Below are 13,979 nucleotides of genomic sequence, written 5' to 3'. Positions count from 1 at the left end.
CATCAGTAACAAAAAAAAGCTTCTTAATGGCATTTTTAGATATTCTATTTTCCCTGAGGAGGGGAAAGGAAAATGTACCCATGAAGTGACTAAAGAAATAGAAAATACATCTTAACTTGCAGTTGCAGACAACGGCTCATTGTCCAAATGGGGATTGGTAACAAGTTGTGTCCGTTTGGAGCCAGCATGATTTAATATCTTTATAAATTACACAGACACCAGGACTGAGTGCAGCCTTCTGCAGGTTTGTGAAGTTGATACACTAGAAGGAAAGGATGCTGGGCAGGGCGACTTTGACAGGCCTGGGAAACGTGAACTGTGTGAAACTGAACAAGGCCCAGAGCCAAGTCTTGCACGCCATCGGTGAGATCACTCAGCAGTTACTGCCATGGGCAAAACACTTGGGGAAATTAGTTTAATCTGTTACCAATGAAATCAGAGCAAGATGATGAGAAATAAACCCAAATGTTAAAACACCCTCCCCCAACTCCTCTCTTCTCCCTGAGTTTGACTTCTTTCCTCAGTCTGCTCCCCCTCGGTGGGGCAGAGGGACAGGGAATGGGGCTTGCAGTCACTTCCTCACCCATCTTTGCTGATCCTTCTTCCTCAGGGGGAGGACTCCTCACATTCCTCCCCTGCTGCAGTGTGGGGTCCCTTCCACATGAGGCAGTTTTCCAGGAACTTCTTCAATGTGAGTTCTTCCCATGGGCTGCATTTCTTCACGAACTGCTCCAGTGTGGTCCCTTCCATGGGGGACAGTCCTTCAGGAACAGGCTGAGCCCTTCTGGGGTACTTGCAGGGACAATCAAACCTGCTCCAGCGTGGGCTTCTCTCTCCACAGGGTCACAGGTCCTGCCAGGAGCCTGTGGAGCCCCAAGAGCTGCAGGGGCTCAGCTGCCTCACCACGGGCTGCAGGGGAACCTCTGTTCCAGCGCCTGGAGAAGCTCCTGCCCCCTCCTTCTGCACTGACCTGGCTGTCTGCAGAGCTGTTCCTCTCACACATTCTCACTCCTCTCCTCTGACTGCTGCTGGGGTTCCACTGCTCAGCCTGGAGAAGAGAAGGCTCTGCACAGACCTCATTGCACCATCTCAACATATGAAGGGAGCTTATAAGAAAGATATTCTTTTCACCAGGGCGTGTAGTGACAGGACAAGAGGCAATGGTTTTAAACTGAGAGAGGGGAGATTTAGATTAGACATAAGGAACAAATTGCTTATAGTGAGGGTGGGGAGGCCCTGGCACAGGTTGCCCAGAGAAGTGTTGCCCCATCCCTGGAAGTGTTCAAAGTCAGGCTGGGAAAGGGCTTGGAGCAACCTGGTTTAGAGGAAGATCCCTGTGGTAGGGATTTGGACTACACAGTCCTTGAAGGTTCCTGACAAACCAAACCATTTTCTAATTCTATGATTTAGCATGAATATACTGTTTTATAATGACCTCATGAATTGTTTGGGCTTTTGTAATGATGTTCACCATTATAACCAAGTCTATAATACACAACAGCCCGTCTTAGTTGCCACAGAATTGCCTTCTTGCTTGAAGCCAGGCAACCTCTGTTGTTTCAGCAGAGAAAATCTTTACCTGGGTCATCAATGCCAAATGATCTGCTGTGTGAGCTGGCCTAGGGAAAGCTCAATCATACTAATGAGGTAATCACTGAGCTCCTAATGAGTGGGATTAGTGACTGGGCAAGGATTGTTTGTCCTGGATCCCTTGTTTCAAATGCAGCTCGAAGCTCTCAAAATATTTGCTTGCAATCAGCTATGAGCTGGGTTCATTTCAGCTCTCACTAACTAGATGAAAATTATTTTCATCTCTTCAGGATTTGCCAAGGGTGCTGATGGAGGCAGTCTGCAGTTTGTGGTGGAGAGAAGAGGGTAGCTCTATTTCAGAAGTAAACTCTCTGTAGTAAGGTAAAGCCGTAGGTGTCATAATTTCTAATTTCATGCCAGCATGAAGCTTGGCTGGAGAAGGAGAAGAAATCTTTAATTAATAGCAATTAATGAGTATTTAATGTAACATATACCAATCCAGTTACGCAGATTTTATATATTTAAAGAAAAGCCACCAGAAACTGTGACTTGTGTTTCTTCTCCAAACCTGACTGTGCTGATTTAAGAAGTTTCACAGGTTTGACCCTGAGTGAGCTTAAGCACCTGCAAGATTTCTTTGAGCATTTCCTGTGCTTAGCCTTTACTGATGAAAGACTGTGTCAGCTCTTTGGAAAAGGAGCATGTAACTGATATCAGTGCAGGTGAGAATCCAGTTTAATATTTGTTATTCTTTTCTAAAACTTCACAGTACCCAAACACCCATAACATAAAGAGGTAACATTTTTTTTTCTATTTTTTTTCTTTTTCTGGTAAGAAATATTTTTGTCAAAAGATTTTGCTTTTTCCAAAGAGTAAAAAATATATAATTTTGTTAAATTCTCTTCAGTAATTCCTATTGCATTTTAATTAAAACAATTTTTGAAATGCTTTATTTACTGGAGAAAAACTGCATTTATAATACACAACACATTTAAAGATGAATTTAAATGGCACTTTGAATCATGTTGTCAGGAGAAAACATTATGGATGAAAATGGAACAAAATCACAAATGTCGGTTGCATTGAAACCTATTAAATGAAGTCTAAAGCAAGATTTGGCATTTTTCATGAGATATCTTACGTGTTTTTTTTTAAAGGCTGACAAAAAAATCGTAATATAATATTTTGTTTATTTATCCTGCTCTTTCACTGATGTTTCTCATGAATAAATATGGTGTTCTGTGCATACAGTGGGATCAAATAAGCATCTAATTGATGTGTTGTAAGTGGCACATGAAATTGTGGAAGTGCTTAGCTCAGATCCAGCAGAGCAAATTCTAAAGCAGCAGTGCACAGTAGGGGAATCTGAGCTAAATTAATTTTTAAACATACAAAAACAGTAAGCAAAAAAAAAAAAAAAAAAGAACCAGACAAACATCTTGACTTTCGACTTTCACAGTTTTAAATGAGCAGAATTGGAGATCAGGAGCATGTTAAAAACACAAACAATAGAGATGAATTAACAGCCACTTATCTTACAGCACATTGTATAGCCAATCTGGAGGCAAAGAAACAGAATTCCCCAGATACATGGGGGCATAATTAAAATCTGTAACATAAGGTAAAACATGCCTATGATGAAGAGGGGGGAAAATAGGCAAAATTATTCACAATGATACCAACACACAGTATAAAACTTAGCTTTTCTTTCATACAATTAGTGCTTGTTGGTTATAGCAGTTTTAATATGATGTGATCAGAAATGCAGACACGGACGTGGGGCCTGAATGTGCAATGCCTTGAGAATCCATTCCACTTCCCAGGGTGACCACAGGCTCTGTAAAACCAAGAACAGCTGGTGAGTAATCACAGGATCCCCAGAGAATTTCTGGTGCAGAGGTGTCACTGATGGAAAGGTGGCTGCTCCCAAAAGGCACAGACAACAACGAAGCAGATTAAGCTCAGGGAAGTGTATTTTCACTGATTCCAGGCTAAGGTAATTGTGGAAGTGGAAGGGATAGAAGACTGGGACAGATTACCCACAAAGGTTGTGGACTCCTCATCCCTGGAGATGTTCAAAACCAGGTTGGAAGGGGCTGTGAATAACCTGGTCTAGGGAAAGATTCCCTGCCCATGGCAGAGAGGTTGGAATGAGATGATCTTTAAGGTCCCTTCCAACCCAAACTTTTTCCATGGTTCTGTGACTGAGAGTACAGAAAAAAAAAACCAACAGATTCATCAAGAAAATACAGCATTTAACCTGCTGTAGCAAGGAAAAGAGTAAATTTTGTGTTCTCTTCAATGGCAGCAGTTCTCATACCTAGAGAAAAGTGCATCTAGTTTTAAAAATATATTTTTCTGCAAAATGGACAAAGAATAGAAGACAGATCATGACACTGGTGCACTTTGCTGGACACAATATAGCTAAGAAATGGTATTGTTTCCCATTTTTCCATCCCATTAAAAAATGAAAACCTTAGGCACTTCCTCTGACTAGGAACAACTCATTATAACTTATAGATGCCTAATTAGAGATCAAAAACATGTAGATCTAAACCATAAAATGTTTACACTATTCATGTAGACAAGATAATGGATTAAAAAAAAGGCAATTTTTGATCAAAGAGTCTGTTTCTCTCCAATTACTGTAAAATAAACTTCTTAAGAAAGCCATTAGCAGCAGGATAGCACCTCCAAGATCAGCACTTTGTACTTCTGAGGTTGCAGAGATTGTATTTTTGCACTCACCACCTATGAAACAGCCCTGAGTGCTTGTAGGAAGCATCACTATGAAATACATCAGCAGGCTTTTGTAGTATTTGTGTATATCCTACCCCTACTTCCTCAATGACTATATTTGTGTGCACATGCAGTCTAAGAAATTCTAGTTAAACTTGTTATCCAGGGTGAGGAAAGGAATGAAAAACTGGTTTGCCATTATTATTACTGAAGACATAACTGATAATGACTTCTTTTCTTTTTTTTTTCTAATTCTTTTTAATACAGGTGAAAGCCTCAGAAACACTGTTTTAATTATGCTTTACTGCAAAACAACAAGGTGTTATGATCAGACACAAAGCAGCCAAATACAGACACAAACATATTTTCATTTATGCTAATTTTTAAATTGCTCATTTTAAGATTGTTCAGATAATGTTTTTGAAACCAGATGTCCATTATGTGCTGTGCTGCAGATACAAAGCAGAGATGAGAGTTCCTGCATTGTATTCACATAAACACTTCAAAGAGGCAATAGAAAAACCCTAATGGAAGGGTACCCTTCTGAAGATGACATTAATCCCAGCTAATTTAAGGTCTAAGCACCTCCATCTGAGTAGAATGACTCCCAGGCTCCAGGCTCCTATTACAGTAATTACAGATCTAATCAATACAACCAAAGATTTTTAGGGTTTTTAGGGTGGGGATAATTTGAATAAAGTAATCAACTCCATATTGACCTAAATTTCACTGGCTGGCATTGACTCACATTAACTGCAAGGGGATCTTCAGGATGACTTTCTCAGATGCAGAAAGGTTCATTGTTCACATCTAAATTTAGCTGCACAAATGCAACAGCCAAAGTTTTTTTTAATGTCACAAGAGGAGTTGCTCAAGTCACTCCCACAAGTAAAAAAGCTCTGGAAAGGGGATGGACACCACTAATCTTTTAACTGTTCCTTCCACTTGGGAACTATTCTCACTTTTCTGTTTATTTAATATTTCACAGCACTTTTAAAGAGGAAAGGCTCTAAGGTGAACCTTGAAAGTCTCTACCAACCCAAACTATTTTATGGCATTATAGAATCCTATCATATTTCAGCAGGTGCCAGTCAACAACAGTGACCACTTGTTCAAGTTACAGAATCACAGAAATTCACAGAGATTCTGGAGATGAAGCAGGGTGAGCAGGGCTGTGTCCAGTTGGATTTTGAATAGCTCCAGTGCTGGAGGCTCCACAACTCTCAGCAACCCGTTTACCCGTTTGGTCAGTCTTATATTAAGAAAAAAAAAAAAAGTGTTTTCCCATGCTCAGAAAAATTTTCATATTTTTCAGGTTGTGATCACTGCCTTCTGACCTGTCAGTAGAAATCACTGAGAAGTGCCTGCTTCTACCTTCTTTATCCCCCTGCCTCAGGTATCTATAGATGGGAAAGATCCCCCAGAGCCTTCCTTTCCCTAGGCTGCAATCCCAGCTCTCTCAGCCTCTCCTCACATGTCAGAGAGCTCCTGTGTAGGCACACATGTGCCTGTGTCCAGGAGAGTAAGAACACTGTCAGATCCTCAGGAGCTTGGACAGAATTTGCCAAGTACTGGGATGAAGAGCACCATGGGTTGGACATGAAACCAAACCCTATGTCCAGCACAGGCCACTTCTCTTTGCAGGCTCTGCAGCTACTGGGGATTCTGAATTTTGACTTGCAGGCAGGGAAAATATTTATTTAAATTAAAATATTTAAAATGCAAAAGCCATTTGAATGAGAAGTAAGTAATCTGAGGCTTGGAGTGCAGCAAGAGAGATTCTTCAGACGCAAACTGGCTAAGATATTTTGGGCCAAAAACCCAACAGACTTCATGCATGTTTCAGGTTGGTTTGAGGATAAAAATGAATTAGAGTTACTGAGAGAGAGTTTGAGTTCTGTCATACTCAGGTTTTGATTAAAAATGGTTTTTTACTTTTTGGATAGTAATAGTTATGCTGAGTTTAGCAGTTCTGCTCATGGACCATACAGTCTTGTCTTAGTTGCTATACAAATAGAGAACTAAATAACAATCTTTAGAAATAAATAAATTAAAATTATGCTGGAATATACCTGAGGTTTTCTTTAATGTCTTGGGAACTTTAACGGTATAAACATGTCTGACTTGAGGCTTTGTCTGTCTATATTTCTGTGATTATTTTCATAATCATTCAAAGGAAACAGATATATTTATCTTTTTTTTTCCCTCCATGCACAAAGAGAGAGGGCAAATTAAAAAAGGACCCTGCTGCTATCAGGGTGCTAAAATTATGCTTCTGCAAACTGACAGAACTCTTTGCTGAGAACTGTAAAAACAGAGTGTAAAGAGCTGCTCCAGCTGTGTGGTAGCTCTAAGCTGCAACAAGAACCTGAGGTAAGGATCCATCCTCCAGCCCTTCTTAGCTCAGAGAAGAATCTTTCCCTGCTTTGAGGTTTACAGTGTAGACTCTCATTGTTTACTTAGTCTGGGCTGTTCCGGCTGTGAATTAAAGAGGTGGTCTCATGGGAAGATAAATTATTCAGAGGAATAAATAATAATTTGTCCCTACCTGCTGTTTCAAATCAAGTGACATGTCTGTCTGGGCAAATATGAGGATGTGTATCACACTGTCTAAATAAGCTGTAATAATGCAACCTTTGACACTTGCATATTTATATGGATTTAAGACTTTCTTATAGATACAAATCTCAATGAACTTCTCTGCTGGGGAAGGCTCATCCAGATAAATCATAGTCTGTTATTAATAGTAAATGATCATTATTATATGTGCAGAGCTTTTGGGTGGTTGAATGCTTCTTTAAAAGTGTGAGACAATGACAATCATTAGAAGCTGATTGAGATGATTGAAGGTGGCCCACGAAATTACCAAGTGGAATTCTGCCTCAGCAAAAGGGGAGAGATGATCCAAACCTCATTAAAGTCCATGCAAACACTCTCACTGACTTTATCCAGCCTTGCATCAGGCCCATAGGAAAGGTCTTGCAGCTGCTCTGCAAAGTCATGGAATGAACAGATGGATTTTGGTGGTGAGCACTGAAAACATGGACATGAAAACAGCTCTTCAGAGTTATTTAAAGGCTCCTTCCCAACATGTCAAACTCAGGCAGGGAGGGAGCCTGTGCAGTGCTGAACCCTCAGCACAGGTATTATGAATTGCAGCACACAGAAAGGAAATGTTAAGCCCTTGACTTGATTTTGCCATTTTTTGTTTAATTCAGTTTTGTTTTCTCTTATTTTGATTTTTATTTTCAATGTTCTGGTGAACCTGTTTCCAAGGCACTACTGCCTTTTGATGTTTTTAAACTGAAACCTTCCCATATGCAAATTTACACTAATTAAATCCATGTCACAACACACTTTATCTGCTTTCCTCTGAAACTGTTGCATGCTTTATAGTTTCACATGTACATTGCAAAGTAGCTTCCAAATATCACAGAACTGAAATCCTGTGACATCATCTCATTCATTATGTGAATGTGGAGCCTAAATTAATCTGTGAGGCTGATAGTGGAGACAGCATCTTGCAACATGAGGATGTAAATTTTCTATTTCTGAAACCCCTAAGAGAGTATTAAAGGGAAAGCAGGAAATCTATGGTTGTTTACATTTTTCTGGCTCTAGTTCCTTGTAGCTGCTAATATTCTGATTTTCATTTCCTGACAAATTGGTAAATATACTTTGCTTCTGTGTTTAGGATTCAATGGATCACCAGCTTTGAACATCAACATCAAATTTATCTTAAGTCAGATAACCTTTCTCTGCAGTTAGAGTGCAGTTCATGCCTTAACTCATTTGAAATTAATCTCTTCCATCTGTGGTAGCAGGGAATGGCCTCTGAAAACCCTTCTGATCACTTTGATGAAGGTTTCAAAATGGGCTTGATATAATGGCTTTTTTAATACATAAATTTTAATGATGTATTTTCAGGACAGAAAAGAAAAAAAAGACAAGGAAAGGAAGAAAAAGGTCACAATACTTAGAAAACCTGTGGTGTTGCCTGCCTGTTTGAAATGGAAGTTAATCAGATAGCAGATTAGTCTCAGAATTACATTTCAGACATTGTAAACCTTCCAGGCCTTTAGCTGGGCCTTTTTTCAAGTGTAGTACAAGATGATGAGATTTTGCCTTCAGTAAAGACTGTTGTTTCATCAGTTAAAGTTTGTCTCTTTAAAGAATCCTTCCCACTAATTTTCTAGGAAAGTAAATGATGTCCGCTTTTCATTACAGAATTTCTTCAGTGCACGACTGCCCACAGCAGGAAAGCTGCTGTTGTTATTTAGCCACACTGGTCATTTCTGCTTATACTGGAGTTCTAACAGTAGCTTCTTAAAATAGGACAGGCCTAATAACCCGAGAGTCTTCTATGAGAAAAAAAATGAGATGGCAGGGTGATGATATACCCCGTGCAATATGGCTTAATATTCACTTATACTTTTATTTCCCCTGTGCATTCTCTTAATTGCATCAATGGTTCCCAGAAGCCACCTTTGATTCAACTTCACTGAAATAATTTCTTTTTCTGTTTAGAAAGATGGCCCAGTAGAAATCCAGGTCCTTTGGAAGTCTAGAGTATTTTTGTCCCTGATACGAAGTTCTTCAAGTATGGCAGCTGCAGCTCATTGTTAAAATAGGAGTTTTAGATAAAGATATTGATTTAAGTGCATGGGTATCTGTCAGGGACCACCACAAGAGCATGGACATGTTTTGTGGAGAGTATGGGTTAACCCTAAAGCAAAACTAAATCAAGGAATTTGATGATACTGGGAACAAAACAAAACAAAACCTCAGCAACAAATCCCAATCCCACAGTCCAGGCACTGTTTGGGGGTGCAAGAAAGATGTTGGTTATCCAAGTCAGTTCCTTGGGATTCACTACAGTAAAATAAATCCCAAATGTTTTTCATCTTCATATTTAGTCATGTGCCCAGTAGGAATTTACCCTGTGCATTTCTGTCTGACCCCTTAAGATTTGTCTTAGCAGTGCACAGTACATGGCAAAGCTTTTAAGAAACGTGCAACTGGTACTCATATAAACATGTAAAAATGGCCTGCAGCAGTGCAGAATTTGCACTTGGGAAGCAAAGCTGCAGAAGATGATATAATAATGGCAACACATACAATGGGTGATATCACATTTCAGAAGAGAATATTGCTAGCTGAACTTCAGGGATCATGAGAAAATTCATTTCACAAAGGTGGAATGCCCAGAGCCTGGGAGGTGACACGTAATGAATTAGAGTAATTTTGCCCAACCTGTTAAAAACAAATGCTGTTATAGAAGTAGCGGGGCCATTTGCATAAAGATTTTTAAATTACCTGGTGTTGAATATGTGAAACATCAGGTAATGACATTGCAAACTCAGCTCTGATTAAATGGCAAGTGAAGAGCAAATCTCAGCAGCATTGTCTTATCACATTAAAACAAGGGGAAAATCTATTTATGAGTGAGCTGACCTCATTTTTTCCCTCATAGCCTGCTGTGTGTAGCAGAGTTCGGTATGATTGAAAAGTCATTGCATAGTTCTTTAACATGACAATGTTTAATCCAAGAAAAAGTTCTTTTTCAGCTTCCAGCAACTTTCTTTTTTTTTTTTTTTTTGAGTGATACAATTGATATAAGCCCTGAATGCATTTTTTGAGGTTGTGTGAGGTTTAAAATTTGGGTTCTAACAAGTTGTCCCAGAAGGTTCTGACAGGAAACCTCAGGAGATACCTGAAGCAAAAACTTCATCCCTGCACTATAGCAAGTCAATAATAATAAGAAATAATCAAACCCACATAATAATAAGGCCTTGCTTCTTCTCATGGTCACAAGTTACAGGAGATGCTTCCTCTAAAGAAATGTGTACTCATTTTCTCTTAATATTACTTTTCTTGTAGAAGCGTTGTCACCCTGTTTAGCCTGGAGGAAAAGGAGTCTGAGGGGTGACCTTATTGCTTTCTACGATTACCTGAAAGGAAGTAATAGTGAGGTGGGTGTCAGTCTCTTCTCCCAGGTAACAAAAGACAGGAGAAGAGGAAATGGTCTCAAGTTGTGCCAGAGAAGATTTAGAGTTGATACTAAGAGGATTCTTTCATGGAAATGGTTGTAAAGCGATGGAACAGGTGCCCATGGAAGTGGTAGTGGAAAAAAATGTATGGATCTGCACCTGAGGACTTGGTTCAGTGGTGAACTTGGTGGTGGTAGGAGGACACTTGAACTCAATGACCTGAGAGGTGTTTTGGAACCACAACAATTCTGTGATTCTATTTCTCAAAACAAACATCCTTGTAATTTGGGATTTTCTTCACATCTCAATAACAAACTAAATAAATTTATCTGAAATCATCTTTTTCTGAGGACTGAAACTCAGAAGAGTGAGGCTCGAGTTACAGAGGACGGCTATGACTTTACTATGTTGCCTTGACAAGAAGGTTAAAATTTCCAGCAATGTGTGATTTAAATCTAAGTGACTGAATGACCAAGAAAACATCATTGGCTGTTCTTCATCCATGGGTTCACTTTGCAATTTATGCTGCAGTAACTTTGCTCAGCTGCAAGATGGTTCTGTGAAAGAGACCACATCTCTTCTGGTCTGAGTAGCCATTGCCTTTCCCTAACAGGTCAGGGCCCCCTGACTCACATTTGGCAACTTCTGCAGTGTGGAGGGAGGAAGGAGAGAGAAAAGCAGCTTCATTAATATGTGGAATTATTCTGGGAAGCACTCAGGATAATGTAAAAAATGAGAGACATAAAACACTGGCCAGCAGAGACACTAAGAGAAATTAGATAGCAGACCTGGCAACTCATCCATTTGCACCAGTGTGGCAAATCTTGTGGTGTTTTTTTTTTGGTTTTTTTTTTTTTTTTTTTTTTTTTTTTTTTGGGAACAAGCAGAGTTACTGGCATTTGACTTTCATCTTGGATTAAGTATCAGGAGGAAAAATGCTGACTTATGTTAAAATGTGTCTGGTTGCAGGACAGATTCAAGGAGATGGATGCTTAAGCACTGGAGTACACAGCCAAGGCTGCAAATCTCTCAGTGCCCATCCAGTGCCTCGTTACTGTTCCACCATACCTGAGAACCTGCCATGGGGAAATACCAGGCTTTCACCTTGCAGCTGCTTTTAACTACAGAGCAAGCAAATCACAGCTGTAAAAGGTGACAGAAACCCTTAAATTCTCATTCACGTGTTACTGGAAATAAATCTTAAAAAAGCCCACAGAAGACACACAAAATGGTTGGCATTAAACCATTCTAGCTAAAGGAGCAGGAACTGTATGCTCCAGTTCTGCAGAAAGGGATCTGGTGGCAGAATAACTTGGTTTGTGCAGAACTAGGGAAAATGAGAGCTGAAAATGTTCCCTATCAGAAAAGAAAAACACTTGCACAGCAAGAGTTGCTGTCTCACACACTGATGGGTGTTTTCAGAGCAGCAGCAATGCATATTTAAACACAAGAAGTACCTTCCTCAGATAATTTTTTTATAGGCTATTTAACTATGAAGGAAACAAAACTAGTTTTAGTCAGTGAGGACAGAGATGGAATGGACAAAACTCTTAACACTGGAAATAGAACTGCAACTTAATAATGTTTTCATTAAGAACAGCACTGGAAATAAATTGCTGCATAGAGAGCTAATTAAAAAAGAACTAATAAATTCTAGAGATGTAAATATAATGCATTTTTTATTCATCTGGGCCCTGGCTGTTGTTAACTCTGGGTGATGCTGGTTTTACATACATATGCTCGTGTTATTCCTACAGATGGTGCCAGGGCTGAGGCACAGGATGGAAGGAAGCTTCACATGTTTGCTTTGCTTACACTCTAGCAGTACTGGATTCATGCAAACCCCAATCCCATCAGAAAAGAGATATTTTAGTAGACACCAGGGCGACTAATGCAGTTGATCCTTGCTTATGGCAGGAAAATGCACATATGTCAGGGATTTCACTCTGATATTTGTAGATAACCTTGGTAAATCTTTTGGACACTTCCTTATTTGGACCTTAGTGGGCTGTTCATAAATAAAGGTAAAAATAGCTGAGTTGACTTTCCTTGTGATCTCTTCCACCATCCTTCCAGTGTAGAGGGGTGAAATATCCTGCGTAGTGGATGTTTATTCCCTTTTCTACTGCTCCAGATTAGTCAATATGGAATATTATGGATGAGATTCTTTTCATTCAAATTCATATGTTCCAGATCAACACAAATCACGCTCATTTCTCTTTAGAGAGGAGAGAGGACAATCTGGCTCATCTTTAACCAATCTATTCAGTAGCTAAAAGAAAAAAAAATCTATGAATTAGCCTGAAAGGGAACATCAAGTGACAAGTTCAGGTTTAGTTGTCTAAACTTCAGTGAGAGTAATCTCATTATTTTTTTTTATTACTCTAATTCTGAAACAAATATTTCTGTACTACCTTGTTGTGTTCATAGGTTTTTTTGGTTTGCCTTGTGTATTTATTCTATAAATAAATTTTCAGTGACCAGAAAATGAGTGTTGCAACCACTAGTATGAGAAAGATTTATTCATAATGTGCCTTCTACTCCTTCCTTCCTTCCTTCCTTCCTTCCTTCCTTCCTTCCTTCCTTCCTTCCTTCCTTCCTTCCTTCCTTCCTTCCTTCCTTCCTTCCTTCCTTCCTTCCTTCCTTCCTTCCTTCCTTCCTTCCTTCCTTCCTTCCTTCCTTCCTTCCTTCCTTCCTTCCTTCCTTCCTTCCTTCCTTCCTTCCTTCCTTCCTTCCTTCCTTCCTTCCTTCCTTCCTTCCTTCCTTCCTTCCTTCCTTCCTTCCTTCCTTCCTTCCTTCCTTCCTTCCTTCCTTCCTTCCTTCCTTCCTTCCTTCCTTCCTTCCTTCCTTCCTTCCTTCCTTCCTTCCTTCCTTCCTTCCTTCCTTCCTTCCTTCCTTCCTTCCTTCCTTCCTTCCTTCCTTCCTTCCTTCCTTCCTTCCTTCCTTCCTTCCTTCCTTCCTTCCTTCCTTCCTTCCTTCCTTCCTTCCTTCCTTCCTTCCTTCCTTCCTTCCTTCCTTCCTTCCTTCCTTCCTTCCTTCCTTCCTTCCTTCCTTCCTTCCTTCCTTCCTTCCTTCCTTCCTTCCTTCCTTCCTTCCTTCCTTCCTTCCTCCCTCCCTCCCTCCCTTCCTTCCTTCCTCCCTTCCTTCCTTCTTCCCTTCCCTTCCCTTCCCTTCCCTTCCCTTCCCTTCCCTTCCCTTCCCTTCCCTTCCCTTCCCTTCCCTTCCCTTCCCTTCCCTTCCCTTCCCTTCCCTTCCCTTCCCTTCCCTTCCCTTCCCTTCCCTTCCCTTCCCTTCCCTTCCCTTCCCTTCCCTTCCCTTCCCTTCCCTTCCCTTCCCTTCCCTTCCCTTCCCCTCCCCTCCCTGCCCTTCCCTGCCCTTCCCTGCCCTTCCCTTCCCTTCCTTTCCTTCCTTTCCTTTCCTTCCTTTCCTTCCTTTCCTTCCTTTTTTTAATGTACACATAAAGTGTTCCCATTTTCATATGGAATCTAGATTATCTTCATTTTCCTGGATAGCATTATTGGAAATAAGAATAAGTATCAACTCTCATGTTAGATTTTACTGGGACCTATCTAATTAAAGCCTTATAAATTCTTTAGTTACTGCATGGATACAATTCCCATATTGCTTTCCCCATATTGTTCTTCGTGTACAGAAAAGCAATCCTGTCCTCCAATATGTATGTTCTCCTGCCATACTCAACAAAAAATGAATAAAATAAAA

General features: G+C 40.1%; 1 protein-coding gene and 2 long non-coding RNA genes across 13 annotated transcripts in view; 2 read left to right on the top strand and 1 right to left on the bottom strand.

Annotated features, from left to right (window-relative positions):
- Window positions 1-295: 295 nt before the first annotated feature.
- On the top strand, window positions 296-1,969 carry LOC137465633 (uncharacterized). Its single transcript, XR_010994751.1, has 2 exons — window positions 296-691; window positions 1,821-1,969. It is a non-coding gene; the product is annotated as an uncharacterized lncRNA (long non-coding RNA).
- Window positions 1,970-1,994: 25 nt separating this feature from the next.
- Window positions 1,995-6,163, top strand: LOC137465444 (uncharacterized). The gene is made up of 3 exons (XR_010994661.1): window positions 1,995-2,252; window positions 3,268-3,388; window positions 5,585-6,163. It is a non-coding gene; the product is annotated as an uncharacterized lncRNA (long non-coding RNA).
- TSNARE1 (t-SNARE domain containing 1) overlaps window positions 2,975-13,979 on the bottom strand; it is a 451,241-nt gene continuing 440,236 nt past the window's right edge. For all 11 annotated transcript variants that reach the window (XM_068176547.1, XM_068177290.1, XM_068177204.1 and 8 more), the window contains one exon: window positions 2,975-3,367. The gene's annotated coding sequence lies outside the window, so the exon portion shown is untranslated. The remainder of the gene's footprint in view (window positions 3,368-13,979) is intronic.

The sequence above is a fragment of the Anomalospiza imberbis genome, chromosome 1 (assembly GCF_031753505.1).
Source record: "Anomalospiza imberbis isolate Cuckoo-Finch-1a 21T00152 chromosome 1, ASM3175350v1, whole genome shotgun sequence".
NCBI lineage: Eukaryota > Metazoa > Chordata > Aves > Passeriformes > Viduidae > Anomalospiza > Anomalospiza imberbis.
Note: the sequence above shows the minus strand (reverse complement) of the source record. Positions and strands in the feature narration are given on the sequence as shown.